Source organism: Panthera leo, chromosome B2 (genome assembly GCF_018350215.1).
Source record: "Panthera leo isolate Ple1 chromosome B2, P.leo_Ple1_pat1.1, whole genome shotgun sequence".
NCBI classification, from domain to species: domain Eukaryota; kingdom Metazoa; phylum Chordata; class Mammalia; order Carnivora; family Felidae; genus Panthera; species Panthera leo.
In genome coordinates, this window is record NC_056683.1 from 56,540,213 (window position 1) to 56,566,571 (window position 26,359).

At 35.6% G+C, this 26,359-nt stretch overlaps 1 long non-coding RNA gene across 1 annotated transcript; it reads right to left on the reverse strand.

Annotated features, from left to right (window-relative positions):
- Positions 1-1,908: 1,908 nt before the first annotated feature.
- On the reverse strand, positions 1,909-19,623 carry LOC122219061. Its single transcript, XR_006202243.1, has 4 exons — positions 19,589-19,623; positions 11,942-12,069; positions 5,262-5,398; positions 1,909-1,955 (listed from the first exon to the last, which is right to left on the reverse strand). It is a non-coding gene; the product is annotated as an uncharacterized LOC122219061 (long non-coding RNA).
- Between the last annotated feature and the right edge of the window lie 6,736 nt (positions 19,624-26,359).

Sequence of the window (26,359 nt, forward strand, 5' to 3'; positions counted from 1 at the left end):
ACCTAAGTTATCTATTTAGCAAGCAGGCGAAGTTACAGAAACGAGATAGGGCGGTTAGTAATTTCTGATAACCCTAATAGGGAACTACATAAGCTTTTATCTCAATTATTCATGAAAGGTGAGTTTAAGCCGAACTTTTATACAATAAGCTTTCTGATATCTTATAAGTTGACCTATTACAATATTGTTCCCAAGACAGGACTAGATAAAGGCATTTCTTCTATTCCACCTTCTTCTTTCTGAATTCTGTAAATGTTGATTTGAATAGTATAGAAGGTGGGGGTCAGCCACAAGGCAGAATGATAATACATTTGGTAGTATTTAAGGAGGGCATGCTCTAAAATACTTCTGTTTCCTTTGTTCAAATTTCTATATAATGTTCTAACATCAACAATTTAAAAATGAGAATGGAAACGATGAAATTCTTTTAAAAGAACAGAGATTGAAGGCAAGCATATTTTTTCCTACTTAAAGTGATCCTGTTGAATGAATCATAAAGTATTTTAAAAATCCCTGTTCTTTCTTCCCAAAGTGAATTATGTGGTTTTTAGATGCATCACCTTCTGAATTGTTCAGTTCTTTCCATCACATTCCATGTCTCTTGATGGTAGATTCATTCTTATAAACAATCCATACACTGCTCCACTGTTATAAACTTGATATTTATTACTAACCACTTAGAAGCTGCTGAAAATTAAAAATATTTATCTCAAAGTCTAAAAGTATATTTTTCGTTGTATTTGTAACACATTCAAGATGGAAATCTCTAGACAGTGAAACTAAATGGCAAATTTTTTTAACCTTCTTTATCATAAAATTGATTTTACACTAAGAACAGATCATCACATGACTTTTGCAGGCTTCCTAAAAGTAACGTGCTATTTTACAAGTGAAAAAGCTTTTCTGTTGAAATGTGAGACGTAAACTAGAACTTGAATAGTATTTTAAAGATAGAAAAATCAGTTCCCATGAGAAAGGTCTCAATCTGGGCTACCTTATCTTTGAAGGTGATCATAAGGACCTGAGAAAATAATGTTTTTAAATTTGTAGTTGTCTTCAGCATTCCTTTATCTTGCTGTTCTCCCTCTTCCTCTTTACATTTCCTTTTTCCTTCTTGATGTGTACTTACTTATGGCATGTGCCTTTCCCCAATGTATTTATTCTGCCTTACAAGTCCAAGATCGAATTTTCCGAGGTTAATTTTGAATTAATATTCCTCTGTGCTCTAACTTAACTAGGCTGAAGACAATTGCATGAACTTACCATTTAAACTAGCTTTTAAAGTTACACTAAGTCATAATGTTACGGAAACTGATCTGGATCACCTGGCAGAAGAATTAAGTGACACTTGGAGATCTTGGAAGGAAGGAGGTTCATTTTACACCGGTGGGCCCAGAGGAGATCATTCTCCAGAGATCTGAGCCCAGAGCATCAACAGAGGGGACAATGTATAGTCTGTTACTTCCACATCCCTCATTAGTAGTAATTTGGCACCTGTGGTAAGCAGAGTGGGAAGGAAATCCCAGAATTTCCTTATCGGTCCTGTCGGCCATCTTATAACAGATTTTTCCTAACAATATATGCTTCAAAAAAAAACTTTGTAAATGAATGTATTTGGTAGCTCTTGGTCACTTTTGTTATTTAACAATCTCTTTCATCCAATCTTTATATTTCTAGGTTAATATTAGAATTCATTATCCAAATGGAGTCTGCTTGTGTGCTATCTTCGACATATGATTCCTTCTTTGAGGAAAGATGACCAGCAGGTTTGTTACATAAATTTGCTGTCATTGTTACAGCAAATACTCAGCGCTCAGGAAGGACAAGCCACACACACTCAGGGAATCAGAAAAGACTGTTTATTGCACATGGGTGCCACCCCAGCAGAGTCACCTCCAAAGGCTGAGCCTGAAACCTTGGTATCTGCCTCCTGTTATGGCTGGGATGGTAGAGAGCTGAGAGACAAAAGAAAAAGGGAGGGGGCACTTATCAGTGGTGCTATCCAGGCTGTTGGTGGACGCAGGAGGCAAGCAAGATTACAGAAGCCAAAAGTATGCAAGGGGAGTATCCAGCCTTGGACATTTGGCTGGCCCCTTTTATCTTGTTTTTACTAGTTTTTCTTCTCATCATAAATGATTCGTACTCGTCATTTGCTTTCAAAACTGGTTTTGCTATCTTGTCTTGTTTTGCTTCATTCACCTTTCCTCCAATATACCAAATATATGATATTTAACTTTATTTTTTCAGTTCATTTTCTTTCCCCTTACTGATGCAGGTTCATAAGGCAAGCTGACAGGCTGCAAACACCACCACTCCCACCCCCAGATGGGGTAAGTATGATAGCACTCCTGGCTGCCCAAGAACAAAGGAAAGGGGGAAAACAAATAGTTAACTGATAGCGATCCTAATCCTGCTGGATGGAAGTCTCCATCACCCCTCTGTAGTGATGTGGGAAACAAAGCAGAAGGAAATGGCAAATAGAGCTGAATTTCCTTATAGCCTGCAGCCCATTGACAAATACTTGAGGAAGGCAGAGTAAAACATTCCTCTAGGAACTCCTTTTACTGTCTTAATGCTAATGCTTTGGTAGAGGGAAATGCAACCTTAGCTTGACAATAACTAGGCCTCCAGTATCCTGGGCATCTTCTTTAGCGTGTGAAAATCTCCCTAGAAACTTCCCCTGGACTTTACCTTCCCCAACTCCCTTAGTATATAACTAGTCTCTCCTCATGATCCCTGGGCAGCTCTTCATGCTGGCACTCCTGTCCCCATGCTTCAATAAATCACCTTTTTGCACCAAAGATGTCTTTAAGAATTCTCTCTTGGCCGTCGGCTCCGGATCCTACGAACCCCACTATCACCCCCAAAAACCTCATCACTTACCTCATCACTCTTCCTAGGTCTTCTCCAACCAACCAAGAATGCTTTTATTGATTGATATCAGAATGTATTTGACACATCCAAATAGTAGCCACAATATAAAGAGCTTAGTAGCCCAAGTAACAAAATATTATAAGTATTCAGGACACCTTCAGGTTAATTTTCATATTTCCACTTAGTAGCCATTTTTATTTTTCCTTCCTATGATGCTTTATTTAGTCTTATAGTTCTAGGATTAACAACAAAAAAAAATACAAATATATCTAATATAAGTTCTGCATGACATGGAAGCCTTCATAAGGAAAGGAAGATCTGAAGAAATAGACCTGAGTATTTTATACTAGGTTTAAGGAAGAGTGGGCAGTCCTATAGACATGATAGGTTAAGGAGTCTGAGGTAATTGTAGTAAACTGTGGAAAATTTAGCAAGGCCTATTTAGATTCTTCTTGGCATCCTTGTATCTTTGGAGATAGGTTGTCCCTTTTCTCCAGGTATAAGAAGGGCACCTCTCATATGAGGGAGAGGAGTCAGAGTGACCTTTTTGCTTCTGCCATTTTCTCAACTCCTTCAGCTTAAAATATTCAATATGCCAAGATGCTATATTTTGGGACAGCATGTCCTGAAACCCATCATTGGCACCAGTCCAGAAGTAGAAAGAAACTCCTTTGACCTTCACGGATCCCTTTTTAAAACCTGGGCATCAGGGGTAGCTCAGTCAGTTAAGCATCCGACTTCAGCTCAGATCATGATCTCACAGTTTGTGAGTTTAAGCCCTGTGTTGGGCTCCGTGCTGACAGCTCAGAGCCTGGAGTCTGCTTTGAATTCTGAGTCTCCCTCTCTCTCTGCCCCTCTCCTGCTCACAGTCTGTCTCTCTCTGTCTCTGTCTCTCTCAAAAATAAATAAGCATTGAAAAAAAATGTTTTTAACCTGGCATCCTTCCCAGAAGTCCATCCACAGACTTCCCTTCAGGTCTCATGGCCATAGGTGGCTGACATGCCCATTCTTTAGTCACTGGCAGAAAAATGGCATTAACATAATGGGCTATAATAAGTATTCAGCATTCTTGTGATTTGGAAGGAGTGTAGCACAAAGCTGTCCAATGGCTAAAAAAAAAAGGAAGACTGTGACTATATGCAAAGAATATGAGGACATCGGTATGTGGATAGGCAACAAATGAATCACTTCCGTCATAGACTATAAGCTCCATGAAAGCAAATCTCAGGCATTCCTTATTCATTGCAGTATCTCAAAGGCTTAATGCAGTGCCTGTTATACAGTAGGTGTTTATCAATTATTTGGGAAATGGATTCATGAATAATGCAAATACTAATATTGATGAATATACTAATGTATAGTCCCCAAACAGCAAAATAGGAGACAAGTAGCCCAATCTCAAGGTGACTAGAAAAATAGGACACACAGTCTTTGTCACAATGGTATGTGATACCTGGATATTTTGAAACTTTATTTTAAAGTCACCAATGACCTTTAGGTTTTTGAAGGTAATTGTCAGTTCCCAGTTACAGTTACTTGACACTGAGATCATTTCCTCCTCTTTGAATACCTTCTTTTGACTTTCAGGGTATCAAATTCTCTTTGTTTTCCTCCCTCGCTGGCTGTTCATTTCCAAAGTACTTTAACTGTTCTTTCTTTCACTTCTTAATATTGGAGTGTCTCAAGGCTCAGTCCCCATTTCTCTTCTCTTGTCTATTTACTTTCATTCCCTTGATGATCTTTCCTTTCTCTCAACTTTATATATTATTCAGATGCTGAAGAAAACCAAAATACAAAAATTTGCTGATATGTTTCCATAATTTTTCTTTGTTTAATTGTTTTTTTCTCCTTTCTACTTCCTATTTTATTTTTTATGGACCAAGGTAGAAACAAACCAGAAAATGAAATAAAGTTGCTGCTGTGATTGCAGAATTACTCACAGCTATCTTTGAAGAAACATGCCCATTGGGAGAAATGACACAATTCACTTCAACAAATATCTGTGTTGCACCTATTATGTGAATGACACAGTGCTAAGAAGCCGAATGGGAATCAGTCCCACTCTCAAGATGCTTATAACACTGCACAGAGAATGTCAGCACACAAATAACTATAACTATAAAAGAAGGCAGAATAGTCCCTAGCTCCTTCTCCATTGCTATAAACTTGTTTCCTGTCTTCTCTGTCCTAAGAAAAAGCAAAACAAAACAAAAACAAACCACAAGAGCAATTTTTTTTTCTCAGAACTGCATCCATCCTTGCTTTCTAATGCCAAATTCTTGAAGGAATTTCTCATACTTACTCTATTCATTCCTTAATCTCTTAATATTTGTATTATATCACTTCATTTGTACTGAAGTTACCATCTCAAGCTTGAGTGCACTGACCTCCCTGGATCAAACCTCCTCTGCAGGCCTCATCTTCCTCAGTCTCCTGCTGCATTACACGCTGTGAGCCACTCTTCTTTCTTAAACTCTATCACCTTGTTCTTTGTTCTCTCTTCTTTGTTCGCTTCTCATCTCAACTACAAAATGGGAGAATCTGGGCTTACCATAAATTTATGTGAAAGAATTTTATTTGACAAAAAGCATGCTCAGAATCAGCAATATGAAATATTCATGAAAAACCCAATGCAAGTTTATATTGCACAAGTACAAGCACCAAAAAGGGGAAATAATCATTTCTTTGAAATCTGAAGCCATACTCTGCCTAAACCAAGGCATTCAGTTATGTTCCATATTAAAGAGACATCAACCCATTGAAATATGCTCCAGGGAAGGCAACTAAGTAAGACACCTGAAGAGATAAGTAAAGCAAGTCACATGATGGATAGTTTATGATACAGGATTTATTTAGTATGTGCAAGAGACATAGAAGAGAACATAATTATTGACTTTAAATATTTAAAGCATATGTATAAAAAAGTGGGATTAGGACAAGCAAGCAGAAATTTTAGGAGAGATCTTAAAGAATTCCTAACAATTTGAGATATCCATTATTAGAAAGGCTTGTCTTGTGAGGCAGTTAGTTCAAGCAGAAGCTACATGGCAATATGTATGACATATTCTGGAAAAGACTCTGGCTTTGGACAGGAGCTTGGACTAGATTAAAGCCTCTTCCAATGTGGAAATACTATGATTAATGAAATCATTAGGAGTATATCATTAGTTTAAGCTTACTGTTTCTGACCTGGACATGTTTCAATTTACATTTCTACACCAGTATCTTGATTTGGGGAGGAAGGGATGAAAGCTAGCTATGCTATGAATGATTCATGTGTTCTGAGTCTGATAGAAGTTTTGTATAAGAAATGTTAGCACTCAACATGGAAAATGTTAGAGTTACACAACGAAACTATTTTGGAGAAAATTTAGCAAGAGAGAAAGTACTATGATCATATGAATATCTTTTCTGTATATTTTGGGTTAAAAAACCGTTTCTATGAAATTTCTAATTAAAGCATTTCATTCATGTTTTCAGTAAAGAAATTAAAAATATAAAACTTTGAAGACTCTATGAGCAGTTAACAGTTATGTTGTTATAACCTTGGCATGATACTTCCTTTTAAAATATAGTACATTAAAAATTAAAAAAAAAAACTCCTAGTTTTTACTTTAGAATAAAAACTTTTTCAGTACCTTGAACTGTTGAACATACAGACACATATATGTACAGTGCCTAATACATTACTTAGAGTACGAATATATATATATGCACACACATGTATACATATGTGCTTTGTATGTCTACTCATCATATATAAATTCATATCTGTGTGAACATATATGACAGAAATGCTGTATCTCTCCAGTGAAAGAGTAAATTACAACTGGTAATAATTTCTTTTGACCCTTTCCTACACTTAGACCCTCCTACTGGATATAGTCCCGAGTTCAAGGCCAATTTTCAATAATAGCTTATTGAGCTTAATTGATTTTTGTTCGAAGAATCTTATAGCATGAAAAATATGATACATGAATTTTGCTTTTAGAATACTTTTAAATCTTTATTGCATTCAGTAAGAAGGCAAGTTGGGGCACTAAGGATAGAAACTGCATTCAAAGCTGTTAATAGAGCAGTCTCCAAGAATCAGATAGAGCATGTAACTCATGAAATAATAGATTATCATGAAATAAATATGAGTCAACTACTAATTAAAAAGTGAGTAACAACAATTTAGGGAAACCTAATTTCATAGTAACAATGATTCCTGCCAGGAAGCCTTCTCATCTCTAAGGAAACAAATGATTGTCATTAACTTAGTGTAGGTGTCTATTAAACGTTGTTACTATCAAATGATGTATTTTACGAATAGGAAGTTCTCTTCCATATACAGATCCTTGGGTTTATATTCAGATAATGTTCAACTTTGAAAAGACAAATTATCAATATTGTGCAAGCCCTTCAAGGTCATGGTTCAATTTAAACATTCATTAAGTCTTGTTTATTTTTCCAACATATATGTCAATGTTCACTTCCAAGCTGTGGATTAATAAGAACAATTGATGGCTGGTGCTAGACACACACCATTAAAATCAGAATTGGGCTGAGTCATTTTACGCCAAATAAAGTGCAGCCAGTGGAACTAAGATAAGATTCTAATAATGTAAACAGATAGTAGAATTCACACAGCCCTTCCTGGACTCCAGTTATTATCCCTTGCTGCCCCAGGGCTGAATGCTGGATTACCAGTTTCCTGAAGGCAGAAGTGGAATGATTTGAATATTTAAATTTGACCCAGTGCCTAATACGTTACTTACAACAGATCAGAGCACAGAGGAATGTCTAATCTGATTTCCAAAGGTTTAAGTGGAATATGTTTTATATTTTTCCTTGTATTAAAATATTTCCCTTTTTTAGTCGAAAATGTGTGAAAATATGTAAAAATTGACCAAGAAAAATGAAGAAAGAGGTTTTTGTTATTAGCACAGTCTTCCATGAACTTCTTGGGGTTCCATTAAATCCTACAAGGAGATCATGGAACCCTCTTCATTTAAAGAACATCTTCCTCCAGCATTCTCACTCTCTCCAAGCCACTGGAGAGCAGCCCATGGAACTGCAGTGAAATGGGTTAAAATTCATGGTGTCTTTCTTCCCACATTTCACCTAATAATCAAATATTTCAAATTAATGAAACCATTATCAAAAGACTTTTAACTCAGAGAGAGTTTCCCTAAAAATTTTAATGTAATCAGTATCTTGTGTTTTGGGAATAATAACAGATTTCACTTATTATGTCTAAAAGCTGTGAATTTTGCCTTAAAATGAGTTTTTTTTTAATTGGATAAATCCTTCCATTATACTTGGTTATTCACTGTTAGTAATAAGTTTCTTGTGAGGATTGAACAAGTTAATGTTTATAAAGTAAATAGCATAGTTCCTGACCCATAATAAGCATTCATGTAGCTATAATGATAGTGAAAATGATGATAATCATCTAGGTCATTATTTTCAGCTTGCCTTTTCCATTCCTATCTGATCCCAACCAAGTCAGTAAAGGGTGAGTCAGTCAGTCATGTTTACAGTACAAACTGATGCACTCCCTTCTTCATTTATCTCTTCCATAAACTGTCCTTTCTCATCTACTTTTGACAAGTGTTTATTTTTAATTGAATGATGCAATAGATTGCATGCCTTAGACTGATATCTTAAATGCAACTGATGTCCTAAAACAGCATTTGACAATCTTATATATATATATATTTTCTTTCTTTAGTATGGATATAATTATCTTTGTTGAAAATGCATTGTGTATTTGTTAAACATTCTCAAAGGAAGGGGTTGACATGCTTGGTATTCTCTCTGTCCAGGAGAATTTCCAGCTTGAGCCCCATTCTTGTCTTTCCTGCCTCATTCTTTGAGAATCAATGCAATAAGAGAAGTTAGGGATGGAAATGTGTTTGGAAATAATTGATAGTATTCTTCTAAAAATAAGATGTGAAACAATGTTCTAGGCCAAAGTAGAGTAATATGCAAGTTTATGCATAAATACTGGTATTGACACTTCTGGTATGTTATCGTGTTACTTTTACATAATGTGACTCAATTAATGTGACTCAGTTTCATAATAATAATGTGGAAATGACACCTATCTCATAGGAATTTTGTGAGGATTAAATAAGCGAAATGTGTAAAACATCTGTGTAATGCCCAGCATGTAATAGCCTGGTGAATGAATGCTATTTCCCTTTTGTATCCTGATTCCATCCCAACTTTCCTCCAACAGTTTCCCCTCTAACCTGAGTTTCCTTGCACCACTCAGGTTCTTCCTAACAGTTTCAGGGACCTGTCTATTTGCTTTCTTATAGATATATATGTACCCAGAAGCTTTTTTATTTCCTACCTTTCTTGCTTTCTAGTACTCCAATTAAATATTCAATGCCTTTTGGGGTACCTGGGTGGCTCAGTTGGTTGAGCGTCCAACTCTTGATTTTGGTTCAGGTTATAATCTCGTGGTTCATGGGTTCTAGCCCCACACTGGGCTTTAGGAGCTGACAACATGGAGCCTGCTACCAATTCTCTCTCTCCCTCTCCTTCCGTCCTTCCCTTGCTTAAACGCTCTCTCTCTCAAAATAAACTTTAAATAAATAAGCAAATAAATAAATAAATAAATAAATAAATAAATATTTGATGCCTTTTGATTTCTCTACTTGGAATTGTTTCCACTTCTAGAATTGCAACAACAAGCAGAGATGGAGAAGGATGTAAAGACTTGAGATGGAAGAAAGTTTTCAATGATATCTACCAAATTTCATAGTCAAACAGACACAGTTTTTTTGAACTTTTAACTTGTTAAATGAAGTTGGGTCATATCTTTTCATCAACAGCATCCTATAGTTGAAAATGCTTTACTCTCGGGGCACTGGGTGGCTTACTCGGTTTAAAGTCTGACTCCGACTCAGGTCTTGAACTCGCGAATCCTGAGTTCGAGCCCGCATCAGGCTCTGTGCTGACAGCTCAGAGCCTGGAGCCTGCTTAGGATCTGTGTCTCCCTCTCTCTCTGTTGTTCCCCCCCTCCCTTGCTCTCTCTCTCTCTCTCTCAAAAATAAAGATTTAAAAAATTAAAAAAAAAAAGAAAATGTTTTACCATCAGTGCCAAAAAGGCAAAAATTTCATCAATTTTTCATTATTAATGCATGTTCAAGTGTCAGGTAATCCAGAATCAAATCTTGTCTGTTGGGTTTCAATTTATAAAAATATCCAAGGAGGGGCGCCTGGGTGGCTCAGTCGGTTAAGTGTCCCACTTCGGCTCAGGTCACGATCTCACTGTCTGTGAGTTGGAGCCCCACGTCGGGCTCTGTGCTGACTGCTCAGAGCCTGGAGCCTGTTTCGGATTCTGTGTCTCCCTCTCTCTCTGACCATCCCCCGTTCATGCTCTGTCTCTCTCTGTCTCAAAAATAAATAAACGTTAAAAAAAATTAAAAAAAAAAATATCCAAGGAATGATAGTGATGTAATCTATTGACCCTTAGGAGTCAAACTGTGGTGAGGAAGGGATAAGAAATGTGGTGATCAGGGGTGTTTATTAATATGATGTAAGAGGAGTCAAAAGCAGGCTAGCTGTACATAATTACAAATTTTGCTTAGAAACACGCTACTAATAATTTAATTGGCTTATGGAATTTTAATATTTTTTTTTTTTATTTATTTTTGGGACAGAGAGAGACAGAGCATGAACGGGGGAGGGGCAGAGAGAGAGGGAGACACAGAATCGGAAACAGGCTCCAGGCTCCAAGCCATCAGCCCAGAGCCTGACGCGGGGCTCGAACCCACAGACCGCGAGATCGTGACCTGGCTGAAGTCAGACGCTTAACCGACTGCGCCACCCAGGCGCCCCGGCTTATGGAATTTTAAAGGAACTGCTGTGTCACCAATGCATCTGATGACAAATCAGATCAAATGGTGAGAAAAATCATAAACATTGCTGATGACTTGAAAAATGCTTTAGACTCTGGATGTCAGAAATTTAGTCATACTTTAAACTATTTGCTCATTTTTTATGGATGAACAAAAGCAGATAGTAAAATTTATGTTAAATTAAGATGAAAAGATCTCTTTCAATAAGTATAAAATTTTTAAATGAAAAGACAGCATGTTTCATAGTTTAACTGAAGGGTGTTTCTTCTTTTAAAAAATGATGTTTCTTACAAACTAAGTCTGCACTGAAGTTTAAAATGTATGATATTCAATTTGCTTTTCTCAATATAAATGCAAGTTTTGTTATGGTCTATTAGTTTCCATCACTACCTTTTTTTTAGTACCCTGTATTACATAGTTTTAGCAAGTTCTAAGTCAATTAATGAGCAAATTTACTGGAGTACATTCCAATTAGCTATTCTTAGGTGGGTCTGTTGTCTCTCTCCTAAAATATTAAAAAATGTAGTCAGAGAACAAAGTAATGCTTGCCAGAGGGGAGGTGGGTGGTGGGAAATAGAAAAGAAATAGAAAAAAGAGATTAAGAGATACAAACTTCCAGTTATAAGATAAATAATTCATGGAGATGAAAAGTACAGCACAGGGAATAGAGTCAACAATATTATAATAACATTGTATGGTGACAGATGGTGAGTGCACTTATCGTGGCAAACATGGAGTGATGTACAGAATTGTCAAATCAATATGTGGTACACCTGAAACTAATATAACATTGTATGTTAATTATATTTCGATAAAAATAATAATAAAACAGTAGTGAGAGCTAAACAACAACAACGACAAAAATGTAGTTCCAGAGACAGCCCAAGCTTTTTTTTTTGATTACTCTCATGGCTCCCTTGCAAAAGAACACAGTGTCTATTCTACTCTGTGTCATATTTTATCTCCATTTTTCTCCTCCCAACAACTGGTTCCTATTTTAATAATTAATCTCAATGGAAGTGACTTACTATGAAATGCAATTCAAAAGTACAGAAAAGTTTCAAAGATCAAATACAGGTATTTGAGAATTTCTCATGCTGGAAAATTAAAATTCAGGAAATATCACTCTGGTCAATGTCTTAGCTTGCTCAGATTGACATACAAAATACCACAAACTGGGTAGCTTAAACAACAGAAATTTATTTTCTCACAGTTTTGGAGGCTGAGAAGTCCAAGATCAAGGTGCCAGGGAATTTGGTTCCTGATGAGAGTCCTCTTTTTAGGATGCAAATGGCCAGCTTCTTGCTATGTTTCACATGGCCCTTCTTCAGTGCAAGCACTTGGGGAAGAGGGAGAGAGACATATATTCAAATTTGAGGGGGAAGCAAACATTAAGTTCAGAATTGTCAGGAAAGAATGTTTATGTAATATTTGAAAACATCAGGAATACTCAGTACTTTTTTGCACTTTTTGAGGAGTGTAGTAAAATGATAAAAATGATATTTTAGAAGATTATTTTTAAAATACAATGATTAATAAATCAGTAATCAGACCTGAAAAAATAAATACATTTAGAAAAATACTTTCATAATCTAGGCCAAAGGTAATAAGGAATCCACACGAGGATAACTGATGTCTACAACCCAACAATACCAGGTATCATGTACTGAAGATTTCACTCTGTGCCAGGTACTTTTAAAAGTGTTATAAATGCAGTATTTCATTTGATTTTCAAGAATCTTAGGAGGCAGGTACTACTACTCTTTCTATTTTATAAATGAGGAAACAGACTCAGAAAGATTAGTAATATTCTGCTTCTCCATGGAAGGGGAAAGATAAAGAGTAATGCAAAGGTCAATTTGTCCTAATTAAAAATACATGCTTGGGGTAGGCACAAATTATCAGGAGATGCTAAATTATAAACTACTTGCTTATAAATTAAAGTTGAATTTGTGAGTTTATTTAAAAGAATGAAAACAAAAAAGAAAGCTTTGGGGAAGGAATGGGGGAAGAAGTGTCAGGAAAATACCAGTTAGGAAAAAAGAATGGGATTGAAAGCCTTTCAAATTAGGGAGGAATGAACAAGCAATGTGTTATATACTGGAAATTTGTAAATAAGGAGAGTTTTAAGATAGTAGATGTAATTCTCTATATAATAAAGATATCAAGGAAGATAAAAATAAGGAAGATAGTTCAGAAAGGAGCTATCCATAATATAAATGTTTTCTTCTTTTTATTGATAGGTATATTTCAGTTAAGGAAAGTTGCATTCAGGGTGACTGGACTCTTTTTGTAGAGTTGTTCTAAGTCAAGCCAAAGACATAAAAGAAGAAAAATAGAAATTAAAGGAGAGAAGAGAATGAGGGAATAAGGCAAAGTGATGGAAAGAATGAAGATATTTCCAAAAGCATGGAGGGAAGGAGGGGAAGAAGAGACGAAAGGTGGAGGGAAGAAGGAAGATTATATAGGAAACAGGGAAGGAGGGAAAGAGGAAGAAAGGATTATTCATTTTTCTGTTTTATATACTTTTTTTAATATTTGTTTATTTTAAGGGAGAGAGAGAGAGAGAGAGAGGCAGAGAGGGAAAGAATCCCAAGCAGGCTCCATGCTGTTAGCTCCCAAAGCCTGACCCTGGGCTCAAACCCATGAACCGTGAGATCATGATCTGAGCCTCAATCAAGAGTTGGACGCTTAACCAACCTAGCTACCCAGGTGCCCTACTATATACATTACTGGTGGCTAAAGGTTAATACATATTTTATGTATAGAAATAGCATCAAAAGATTAATATCAGCATCACATAATACTTGAACCAACTGACAGTATAATAAGTATAATAAAATTATGAGTGACTCTATTCAAGAGAGAAGCTGGCTTAATAATGTTTTATTTCAGCAACAATTTCATTTTTCTTATTAACCATATCCTTTAATGGAAAAGAGAGAGAACTTAAATATGTAATAGGTCTGTCTTTCTTGCTAAAGTGAATGAAGTAGAGTTGAATTTACATTTTCTTAAACTAAAGCCAAATAGATACCAAGATCAGAATGCTGGTCTAGTAAGTTTTACTCTGGACTGAGCATAAATCTTGTTAGTTGCTCTCAACTGAACACAGCTCAGTAAGCACCGGCATTTAACTACAAAACCTGATTTTGTAAAGAAAATAAACCACAATGTTCAATTAAGAAAAATAGACTAGAAAAAGTATTACAAAAAAGTACAAAGGTTATTTTCGGGTATTCAGACAAGTAAAATTTAAAAAATAATCTCTAAAATGTTTATATAAATACAAAATCAGAAACAAATTATGAAGGAGGACTAAAAATTCTGCTCTATTTTATCATTGCTTAGTTTAATTTTAAGTTAAATTAAAAATTATTTTATCATTACTTATTTTAGGTGTGATAAAATACACACAATGTAAAATCTTCCATCTTAACCATTGCTAAGTGTGCAATAGCATTAAGTACATTCACATTGTTGTAGCACAACTATCACACATCACACAGCTCTTTTTAACCCGCAAAACAGAAATATCGAACAATAACTCCCCATTTTCCCTTCTCCAATCCCTGCAACCACCACTCTACTCTCTGCCTCCTTTACTATGAATTTTCTCATTATTTTTTTTACTCATTATCTTATTTTTTGTTTTTTTTTTAATTTTTTTTTAATGTTTATTTTTGAGACAGAGAGAGACAGAGCATGAATGGGGGAGGGGCAGAGAGAGAGGGAGACACAGACTTGGAAGCAGGCTCCAGGCTCTGAGCCATCAGCCCAGAGCCTGACTCGGGGCTCGAACTCACTAACCGTGAGATCGTGACCTGAGCTGAAGTCGGACGCTCAACCGACTGAGCCACCCAGGCGCCCCTGTTTTCTTTTTTTTAAATGTTTACATATTTGAGAGAGAGAGCACGACTGGGGGAGGGGCAGAGACACAGGGACAGGGAATCCGAAGTCAGCTCTGTGCTGACAGCAGCGAGCCCAATGTGGGCTCAAACTCCTATGAGATCATGACCTGAGCCGAAGTTAGACGCTCAACCAACTGAGCCACCCAGGCACCCCCATTTTCTTTTTTAAAAATAGAACCATGTGATTCAGTAATCCCACTTCAGGGCATATATTCAAAGGAAATGAAATCAGGAACTTGAAGAAAACCTGCACTCTCATGTTCACTGCAGGATTATTCACAATAGCCAAGGTTTGGGAACAATCCAAATGCCCATTGGGAAAAATGGATCAGGAAAATATACAAGGGAGTCTTACTCAGTTTTAAAAAGGAAGAAAATCCTATTTGCAACAATGTAGATGAACCAAGAGGACATCGTTCTAAGTGAAATAAGCCAGGCACAGAAAAACAAATACTCTGTGATCTCACTCATAAGTAGAATCTAAAGAAATTGGACTCCTAGAACAAGAGAGTAGAAAGATAGTTATCAGTGGCTGAAAGGAGGAGCAAACAGGGGGATGTTGGTCAAAGTATACAAATCCGGAGATCTAATTTACTGCATGGTGACTATAGTTAGTAATAATTAATTGTATATTTGAAATTTACTTTAAAATGTCATTTAAAAAAATTTTTTTAACGTTTATTTATTTTTGAGACAGAGAGAGACAGAGCATGAACAGGGGAGGGGCAGAGAGAGAGAGGGAGACACAGAATCGGAAGCAGGCTCCGGGCTCCGAGCCATCAGCCCAGAGCCCCACGGGGGGCTCGAACTCACGGACCTCGAGATCGTGACCTGAGTCAAAGTCGGATGCTTAACTGACTGAGCCACCCAGACGCCCCTAAAATGTCATTTTTGGAGTACTCCTTTAATAAAGCAGACATTTAAGAGATTGATAGCTTATAATAAATAAAGACAAGAAAGTAAAATTTTGTGCAGCAAGTATACAGGTATCATAGTCTTTTATTTTGCGGGAAGCAAAACTCACAGTGATTAGGATTTGAGCAGCAGGTGTGACTAAAGAAACTGTTTTGTAAGCCAACAAGACTTTCTACTTCATACTCTTAGGAAATATTCAGAGCAGAAGATATCCTTGTCGTTGTCTCTAGAGCTTTTGATTCAAGCCATGCCACACAACCCTGTCCCCACTGCCTGCCTTCCCAAGGTAGTTCATGCTTGTTTGTTTTGATGTTTATTTATTTTTGAAAGAAAGAGTGAGAGAGGTAGAGTGAGAGTGGGGGAGAGTGGCAGAGAAAGAGAGAGGGAGACACAGAATCCGAAGCAGGCTCCAGGCTCTGAGCTGCCAGTATAGAGTCTGACATGGGGCTGAACTCACAGACCTCGAGATCATGACTAGAGCTAAAGTCTGATGCCCAACCGACTGAGCCACCTAGGCATCTCTTCAAGGTAGTTCATATTTTTTGATGTGCTGTAAGCTATTTTTAAATTCTTCATCTTTTTTTGTTGTTATCTTGCTGTAGATTCCCACAGAACCAAAAAGCTACATGCATATCTCTTTGCCATAAGTTATGTGCCCCCAACATAACTTCTATGCTTTTGAAAATTTCTGAATGTTCTTCTCAGTGTCCTTCTACTCTGCCACATGTCTGTAAAGTCCTTATTCAAACCAGTGACCCATGTCTGACAGAGATACTTGCATGTTATGAAAATGACCTTATCTTGACCTTGAGAAAGAGAAAGTTGATAGCACTAGATTTGTCATGATTAGGATGTAGAACATGAGGTAGGTATTAAATCCCCCAGATAATGAATATATTCAATGGGACTTCTCCAGTTCCTTTCAAGTGCCAATCTTTACGATAGTCAATGTTTGTTTTTGAAAAAGATGACTGATTTGGACACATTTACGATATTGTGTCCGAGAAATAACTATGCTGGACGTCCTCGAATGCCTATGTGTTGACTTAGCTATTTTGCAAAGCAGTCTATATACTATTTCAATACATTTAAAATTTTTAAGTTTCTCTCTTAGTGGAAGCCTAACTGTCTCTATTTAATGTCCTATTTCTCTATGTATGGAGCAAAATTGAACATTATCTGACAACCATTTAAACATTTTTAAACAGCTCTATTTCCTTGGATTTTCTTTCTTATAGACTAACTTCTTCCATACCTCTCCTTACCTCCTTAAAGCATCCTCTCTATCACTTCCTCATTATCCTTACCATCCTCACCCTCCCTTTCTAGATCAGTGTTTCTCAACCTTGGCAGTACATTACCAGGAAGCCTTTATAAATATCCCAGGCCCCACCCTAAATCAGTTAAATCAAAATCTCCAGGGATGGAATCAAGTCATGAGCCTTTTATTTTATTTTTTTAATGTTCATTTATTTTTGAGAGAGAGAGAAAGAGAGACAGAGTATAAGCAGGAGAGGGTCAGAGAGAGATAGGCAGAGAGAGAGGGAGACACAGAATCTGAAGCAGGTTCCAGGCTCCGAGCTATCAGCACAGAACCCGATATGGGGCTTGAGCTCAAGACCCATGATATCATGACCTGAGCTGAAGTTGGATGCTTAACCGAGTGAGCCACCCAGGCACCCCAAGTCATGAGGCTTTTGAAATCTCACATATAATTACAAGGTTGGCAATTGAAAACCACTATCTTTGATGTGCTCTAGTTTACAAATTTAGCTTTAAAATATGGAATTCTAAATTCGTATAACAATGTAAAACCTATATTCCTATATTCCTATAACCTAAATTCCTATAACAATAAAAACCTTAATCTGAACTGAGAAATAAAAATTGCATTAATAGAATTTAAATGAAAAAAAAAAGTTTGATATAAGGGAATCCTTCTGAAACCTTGCTTCTTAAATTGTAGCCTTCCTCAAGATTCAGGATTCATCCTTTTCTTCCTTCTATATCCACTTTCCCTGGGAGATGTCATCTGCTCTCATGAATTCAGGTGCCTGCTACCAGGAAACTTCTGAGATCCAAACTCTCCTATCCAATCTAAGTATGTATCAAGTTAAAAGACAATTTTCAAAAATGAGGCAAAACTGTGACTGTCATACAGATAGACAAATGAATCTGTGTTAAAGATTTTTTTATTTCATTCATGAGGATACCAGAGCTGGCAAACATATATATTATACCAGCTCACAAAAGTTTTAACAAATTATAGAGAGCATAAAGATATGTTGAAATAAATGTACAAACAGGCGAAAATGGTTTTGCCATGGGGATGAGGGTAAGGAAGAATTTGGAAGTACGAAGTCATTTGGACCTCCACCAGATGGGACGTAATCTACACGTCAACTAGTCACCTCCAATTTAGAGTCACAAAATTGCTCAAGACAACGCACAGGGTAGAATCATGTGGCCTGCAGGCTATGCTCGATGTAGACAATGCATAGCATTCCACTGAAACACACATTTATTGTTTGGAATATCCACTTTCAAAGAAGGGAAGTCATCATAGACTCTCCCCTTGAATCTTTTGCTAACACTCTGCTGAGAGACCGGCACATACTGTCTTATTTTCCGTATCTTCAGTGCACGGCATAGTACTTGTCACACAATGAGCTTTCAAAAATGTGGAACATATGAGTAAATAGAAAATGTACTCTGAAACCACTAACCTACACTTACAGTAATTTGTAACCATGTTCCACCTTCTTTCTCCTTCCCTGTTCTTGTCCATGTAAAATATATGAAAAAACATATGTTTATACCCCTTTAAAATAAATTATAACTGCTTGTTTGAATGAACAAGAGAGTTTTTGTATGTGTGTTTTTTTGACATTGTTTAAAAGGAAAGTTGATATTTGATACGAAACAATAATGAGAGAGTAGGGTCTGACTGGGAGGAGTTTAACGTTCAAATTCTATCATAGTGGAATTATCTGGGTGTCTTTCAGATGCTCAATAAGCCGTTGTTTTTTTGATTGATTAAGTTTTGAAACTTGTAAGGCCACGTTAATCTTATACCTACAGTTACAGCAGTGTTACCAAGATTAAGAAATCAAAAGGGTTATCAGCCTAGTGATTTACAGAGGACCCTATAACTGATTTGTCATTTAAGTGATAGAGGCTTTTAAGTGTTTAAGAGATTAACACTGTGAGCAATGCTTTCTCTTGATCTAAGCTGTAGACTTCTGCTTTCCTACTTATTATCTTAAGATGGATCTTTCAAGCAATGTAATTATCTGCACTTTAGACAGTGATATCTGCTGTTATTTGTTACTTTTGTAGTGTACCTTGATAATCTTTCATTAAAATTACAAAAATAGCAACCTTTCTTTCCAATTACACTTATAAATAAACTAATGTTTCAGATGGATTGTTTCATGAAATGTATTTACACATTTTTTCTTATAGGTATAAAAATAGAAAACCAAATGCAACCTGAAAATCAACTCTTTTAAATGTAGGGAATACTTTTAATTCTAGGAGCTATAGATACTAACACTATATATCTTAGGGTGAGAAAACATTTAATTCCTGTAATCATACAAATAACTTACAATAATATATACCAGAATTTTGACATACTAATGGAACTAACAGACTGTAAGGCCTCATGAATACACTACAAAAAATATAGGGTTTTTTTCACATATATTCTATCTCAATAAAATCCCTAAATTCTTTTGATCCATTTGAATTAGGATTTATGGTTTTTACTTTAACAATTACTTAATCCACTAATTTCAATTAAGGAAAATATTTTCCTTGCTATTCAAAGGATAATTAATTAAATCCTTTTGGCACAAGAGTATGAATTTTAGTTGTTGATTAAATAAAGTGAAGCAGTCTAAATGCTGATATCATAAAGAGCATTTTTAAATCAAATGGCCTGCCTAAATTTTAGAGGTAAATATGCTGGAATAAAACACTGTATTTTTGTTCAAAAGCTTAACTTTTAGGGGCCCCTGGGTGACTCACCGGTTAAGCGTGGGACTTCAGCTCGTGATCTCAAGGTTCATGAATTCAAGCTCCACATCCGGGTCCTGCTGTCAGGGCAGAGCCCGCTTCGATCCTCTGTCCACCTCTCTCTCTCTGCCTCTCCCCTGCTCTCTCTCTTTCTCTCTTTCTAAAAAATAAACATTTTTTTTAAAAAGGTTAACTTTTAGACTAACAAATTATTATTTGTAGATAAATATTTGTCAGATTGGCACATTTACAACTTAGAAAGGGCTAGTGCCCCCTGGTGGAAATATGCCAAAATAAAAACTTCAATAGTTCATGGTACATAGATTTTTTTAAATCTAAAATCGCAGGCTGACGGTTTTGAGTTGAGCATTATTCAAATAATAAACGCTATCTTAATTATTCAAAATAAGTAATTAGTATTTGATATAGGTTTTACAAAGTTTTCCCTAGAATGGTTATGCAAAAGCAGCCCACCAGTTTGAATTCATTTGCGTTGTTTTATACACTTTATAATTAAATTTGTAAAATAGCTATCTAATTATTTAACCACCCCTGATCACATCCCAATTCTTTGGACATCCTGTATATTTCAGCATTGTGAAGACAGAGATTTCGAATGCTAAGCCCACTGTTGTACACTCAATGTCTAGCAATGAGTTTGATATATGGCAAGAGCACAGTAGACATTTTTTGTGGTTCATTTCACAGATTTTATCAAAGTATTTGAAGTAGGACTTAATACACTTTGTATGAAGAATCTGCCTTGCAAACTGAAATCTGTTTTTAAATATCACATAAATATTTTTGGAGATTAATGAACTCACTAATGCTGGGTTATTTGTTATTTTCCCCTGTTGAACATAATAGTAGTGAACATTTTGTAGTCTTCAGCAACCTCCAAAAATATTCAATATTCACATGGAGTATATAGAAACTTGCACTATAAGACCTTGTCAAAATCTGAATAAATGGCATGAAACTCAATTTAAAGGATTAAATGTAAAATATTTGACCTTCTGGTTCAAGGGAGTTAAATTATTCTGAAGCTATATCACTATTATTCCTATAACAGGATATTTCATTACTTCAAAGGCTTATTTATACTTGTCAATGACTATGAAAGGCATGCGTGACCAAACACCAAAAATTAAAAATATGTCCTAAAAGTTTGAAATGTCACCACACTGAAGGCGAGAATGAGAATTCATGATTATTAATGTTAATTTACAATTACTGTTTTTGCTTTTAAGTTGTTCAACAACTGAAAACTTTCAGAAGTTAACTGTTTCTGCTTATCTACTATCCCTCCCTTGTATAGAACACTCGATAAAAATTTCTGTTATGGAATATCAGGATTGTTCATTGTTTTTTATAGTGTTGTCTGCTATTCCCCATGGTATACTTGCATCAAAATTTTGAAATATTGTTGGAACAGTTATAGCCATAAACATTTTTGCACATTTAAAAAAAAGGCATGTTCTAAGTAAGATCTTGGGACTTTTGACTATAAAATATTTAAGACAGAAACGAATTTTCAGAAGATGTGAAGTATCTATTGTGAAGAATTATTATAAGATAGTATCAATTACAGATTATATTCAATAGGAAGTATTTGATAAGTACATTTTTGCTTTTTCATAGGCAAATGTCTGAATATGTATATATAAGAAAATGTTTATACAGTGTGAATTTACCACCTTTATTTTAGTCTTCTATTCTGATTATTCTTATAAACACTTGAAAGTCAATGATAAATTCAGCTACTGTAAGCATTTTCAAGCATTTAATTTCATATTCTGTTTAAACAACCATAAAAATAATACAGTGATTTGAGGGCTAAATTCCCTGGAGTAAGTCAAGAGGCATGGAAAAATGAATATCACATCAAAGTGAATATTCAAAACTGAAGTAAAAATTAAACATGCTCACAAGCCCTCAAATCTTTAAGGCATATTTTAGAATGCACCATTTTCCAAACTGAGAAATAACCTCTTTATAATATTGTAAAAAAGTGTCTCTGTGATGATGAAAAATAGTAGTAGAGAATATTATTATCCATAATATATAGAGAGCTCTTTCTCTCTCAGCAGAATCTTTTAGTGAATTCTTTCTAATAAGGGCAAAATAATTTAATGAAAGATTCTGCTAACGTAGAAAGAAATATCTGATATTACCAAACCTCACTCCTAAAATAGTTCCCTTTGAAAGGAATTAAACTATTGTAACATTATGACGATGACACATTTTTGTTTCCATGAGGTCAAATAAAGTTAGAATATACTAAAGATTATTAAAGAAAAGAAAGCTATATATACTTTTACTTTTAAAATGACCTGAAAATTGTTTTGACTGCGTGGAATTTTTTTTTTTTTTTTTTGAGAATGATCCATTTGAAATGGATAGGACTTTAGCAAAACTCAATTTGCTGTCACGAAAGAGCCAAGTTTTGAAGTACTCTAAATGTTTACTTTTCTGCACTGCCAAGCAAAAGAAGTCATGCACAATTGGACTTCTTGGTAAAAACCATGTGCCCTGGACATGTTCTTGCTAAGTTGTGGCTTAAGGCAAAAAAAGTACAATGTAACAATTCCTTTTCGAAATAACATTTACTCTGGGTTCAACGATAACGTTTTCTCATCTTTTGAAGCAAGTTGGTTGGCAACAATAACACCTTTTTTGGCATGTGAGATGATAAAAATTCTAACTTTCCCAATATAGCCAGCTCCTGGTTTTCATTCATCCTGAGAATTTTTATTCCATTAGGGAAAAATTCTTATTTGACTACATCCTTTTATAACTGTAATGTTGATCAGAAAGTTGAAATTTGACAGGCAAAATTTAGATCAGAAAAAAATATCAGTGCCCGATGCACAGATAAGTGGGACTATGCCTGGAAACACAAGTGATTTTGTTGACTTGATTTGGAAAAAAGCTATACCTAATAGTTTCCGCACTGTATTTGTATCAGGCTCTACTAATAATCCACATGTAGCCTTGGCCATCACCCCCAAAATCATGGAAAACATCAGATCCAGCAATTTGACTTTCTATTTTTTACATGATTTTCAAAAATTGGCAAATAAATATAATACGGCTTCCACAAGCACAGATATTTCTTTTTCTTTTCCTTTTCCTTTTTCTTTTCTTCTAGCTAGTAAAACTGAAAGCTCTTGATCACTATTTGAGCAGAGATTTCACATTTTTGAAAGGCAAAGCAAATCCAACTCCCAAAATGGTACATAAAGAGAAGTTATTCATAACATGCTTGAATTTGTGAGTGCTTTTGGTCATAAACTGAAGAATGGCTTTTGATTTAAGTTTAAGAAATCATTATTATGGTTGATACCAAAAATATTTAAGCTGCCACTCTGGATGACAAAATTGGAAATTATCAGCTGTGACATCATTCCAAATCTGAAAGAAGTACATCTGCAGAGTGGAGAAGAAAAAAAAAAGTAAGTATAACTTACCATTTTATCCCCAAACAGATATTTCAGAGGTATCCAGAAATCTCAAAGAAGTCTGCTCTAAAAAAAAAAAAAAAAGCTGAACTAATTCAGACAACTATGAATGTAGAGAAATATAACACACCACAGATTTACCACCAACCATAGGAAATAAGGCATTATGAGGACAGATAAAAACACCTTAGTGTTTCAACAAGTTTGTTTCTTCTCCCTTCTAAGAGTTCAACCACTGTCTTGAAGTTGAGTTTCTCAATTTCTAGTATTTTATTATGTTTTATTAATAAGTATTTAGCATTACTAAACAATGTAGAATACCATCTCTCAAGTTGTTAATCTTTATATGTGACAATCATCCTCTATATATTCTATTGCAATTGCTTATAATTATTTTGGAGAGATTTGTTCATGTTTGGATGTATAATTCTAGCTTACTAATCTTTCGTAGCTTTGTAATATCTCATCGTATTAGTGTTCTACAGTTTCTTTCTTTCTTTTTTTTTAAATGTATATCCATTTTTCAGAGACAGAGACAGAGCAAGCAGGGGAGGGTCGGGAGAGAGAAGGAGACACAGAATCTGGAGCAGGCTCCAGGCTCTGAGCTGTCAGCACAGAGCTGGACATGGGGCTCTTGAACCCATGAACTGTGAGATTGACCTGACCAAAGTCCAGATGCTCAACCGACTGAGCCACCCAGAACCCCCCATGACTTCTTTATTAATTCTTCTATTGATTATATCTGAGTTGTATGTTAGTTAGGAGAGTGAAAGTTCAGGCTGCAATAAGAAGCACCCCAAAAATATCAGAAAAAATTTACTCCTTGCTCATGCAGGCTGCTGTAATTTAAGATGTTCAGCTCTATGGAATTGTCAGGGTTCCAGGTGACAATGGCTTCCATCTAGAAAATGACAGTCATCCAGATGTGGGGAAAGAAACAGAATTATTGTACAATTCACTTTTCTTCCAAATTTGTTGTCCAGAACCAGTCATGTGGCTCAGCTCAGGACAGTAGTTTCCATAGACCTCAAAAGGAAAAGAGAATCAACCAGAGTCCAGCTCCAACAGGTCCAGGGGTCCCCGAAGGAAGGACAGCGTCGGTGAAAAAGTGAAAATAAAACAAAACTAAAATAAAACAACTCAAATAAAAAGCTAAAACAAAAAATAAAAATGGGCACAGGCAACAGCAGTGTGTTGAACTGGCCTATTTATTGTAGCAAACGTGACATTATGTTTGCTAGTGATTTCCTTGTAGCATACGTCATCTATGTTTTGCTAACATTGCCTAGTTTTGAAAATGTTCCTATGTATAATCAACCTTTAAGAAATAACATGGTGATTTTCTCATAATGTTCCCTCCTGCCCTTTGCTTATTGATTAATTTCATACATTATTTTATTATGCATCTGCCTTTATCTATAATCTATAAAACATTTGCTTTGCTGTTCTCATGAAAGGCCTTCCATCTCTCAACATCTCAAGTGGAACAGTTACAGGGACATGACCTCTTAGTTGTTTCCCTGAACCATTTGAAGCCAGAGGAACAATGTGTTTGCCTCCGTCCAAGGTGCCAGGAAGGGGCCGAAACAGCCTTAGAAACCCATGCCTCATACATTCTTAGAGAGACAATGCACCTAGGAACCAATGAACCATTCTGTACCTTAACCAACTAGGTTCAGTCATCATCTGGAATGCCTAGGGGTTGAAGTCACCTGTGCCCAGAGATACACTCCTTAGTTGCCGGAGTGGGGCTTTCAAATCCATATGTCTCTCCTTTGTCAGCCTCCTTTGCTGGCAAATGTATGAGGCTATCTTTCCTGTAAGTAGAGGAGTCTCCATAGGGGATGGCAAGGGCTAAATGTTAGGCCGTACAATTTCTTGCGGAACCTTTTCTTTCCTAATGGTTCTTTTCCCAGGGGGGCCTGTCGAGGGCAATTCCCCAACAGACAATACCCAAGGTACTTTTATTAAGGCCAAATTACCTAAAAGCGGAGTACAAGAAGCTTCACTGTTGATGGGCCGCCTTGCAGTCACCAATCCGTCCACAGCCTGGGCCTTGCCATCAGGCTGAGATAGCTCGGCTTCGAGCAGATCACCATTTGTTTCTAGTTCTTACTATTGCAAACCCTACTGATGTCCTCTTGTATTCACATGAGAGAAAACTTGGGAGTGAAATTACTTGGCCTAGGGAATACCACCTTTTTGACTTTCTTAAGTAAGAATCAAATCGCATTTTCAGAGTTCTACTACACTCCCACCACAAGAGAATGAGGGTTTCTGTTTCTCATAGTGCTTGCTAATTCTAGGTACAAAAGTTCTCTTGTGATTGGTAAGCATATCATTTTATTGTGATTTTAATTCACATCTGCCTGATTGCTGGTAAGGTTGACTATCCTTTTATTTTATTTTTTGGCCCACCCAGTTTGTCTTCTATGAATTAAATATTCATATCCTTTGCCCACTTCTCTATTGAGTTGCCTTTTTGTATTAATTTGTAGAAGCTCTTTATGTATAATGATTTTATGCATGACAAATATAGTCTCCAAATGTGTGGATTATCTTTGTAATTGTTATCACAATTTTAGATAACACAAATTTTTTTCTGTAATTCTAATGCAAATTAACTCCTTTCCTTTATCATTGGTACTTTTTAAAAACAGTACTTACCCAAGTATCATAAAGACATTCATTTCTTTTCTAAAAACTGTAAATTTTGCTTTTCAAATTTAGTTCAATTACATGTAATTCTTTCTTATGTGGTTCCTGAAAGAGTGAACTGATTTTTAAAAAATAGACTACCAATTGTTTCATGATTATTTACTGACTAGTACATTCTTTTCTTCTGATCTAAATGTCACTCTTGCCATTTATGAAGTCTTCATGTATAGAAATACTTCTCTTGATTCACTAAGTAGTTGATTAATATGTCTATCCATAGGGTTAATATATGACTGTCTATAGCTTTAGAGTAAATTTCGATATCTAATGGGACAGTTAACCTCACTTTGTTCTTTTAATATAACAAATTTTGGTAGTTTTTAGTCCTTTACTTTTCTATACCAGAGTCAGAGTCATGTCAGAGTCAATGTCAGAGTCATCCTAAAAATGTCAACGAAAACTCTGTTAGCATTTTCAATAGAGTTGCATTAAATATTTAAACATGGAAAAAAATTCATCATTGATATTGAGTCAAAATGTTAATTTATTTATGTGTTCATTTATTAAGAATTTTATAAATAACTAGTAACTAATAACATAAAATTCTCCATTAAAGTAATACACATATTTTGTTAGATTTATTTATAGATAGCTTTCATTCTTT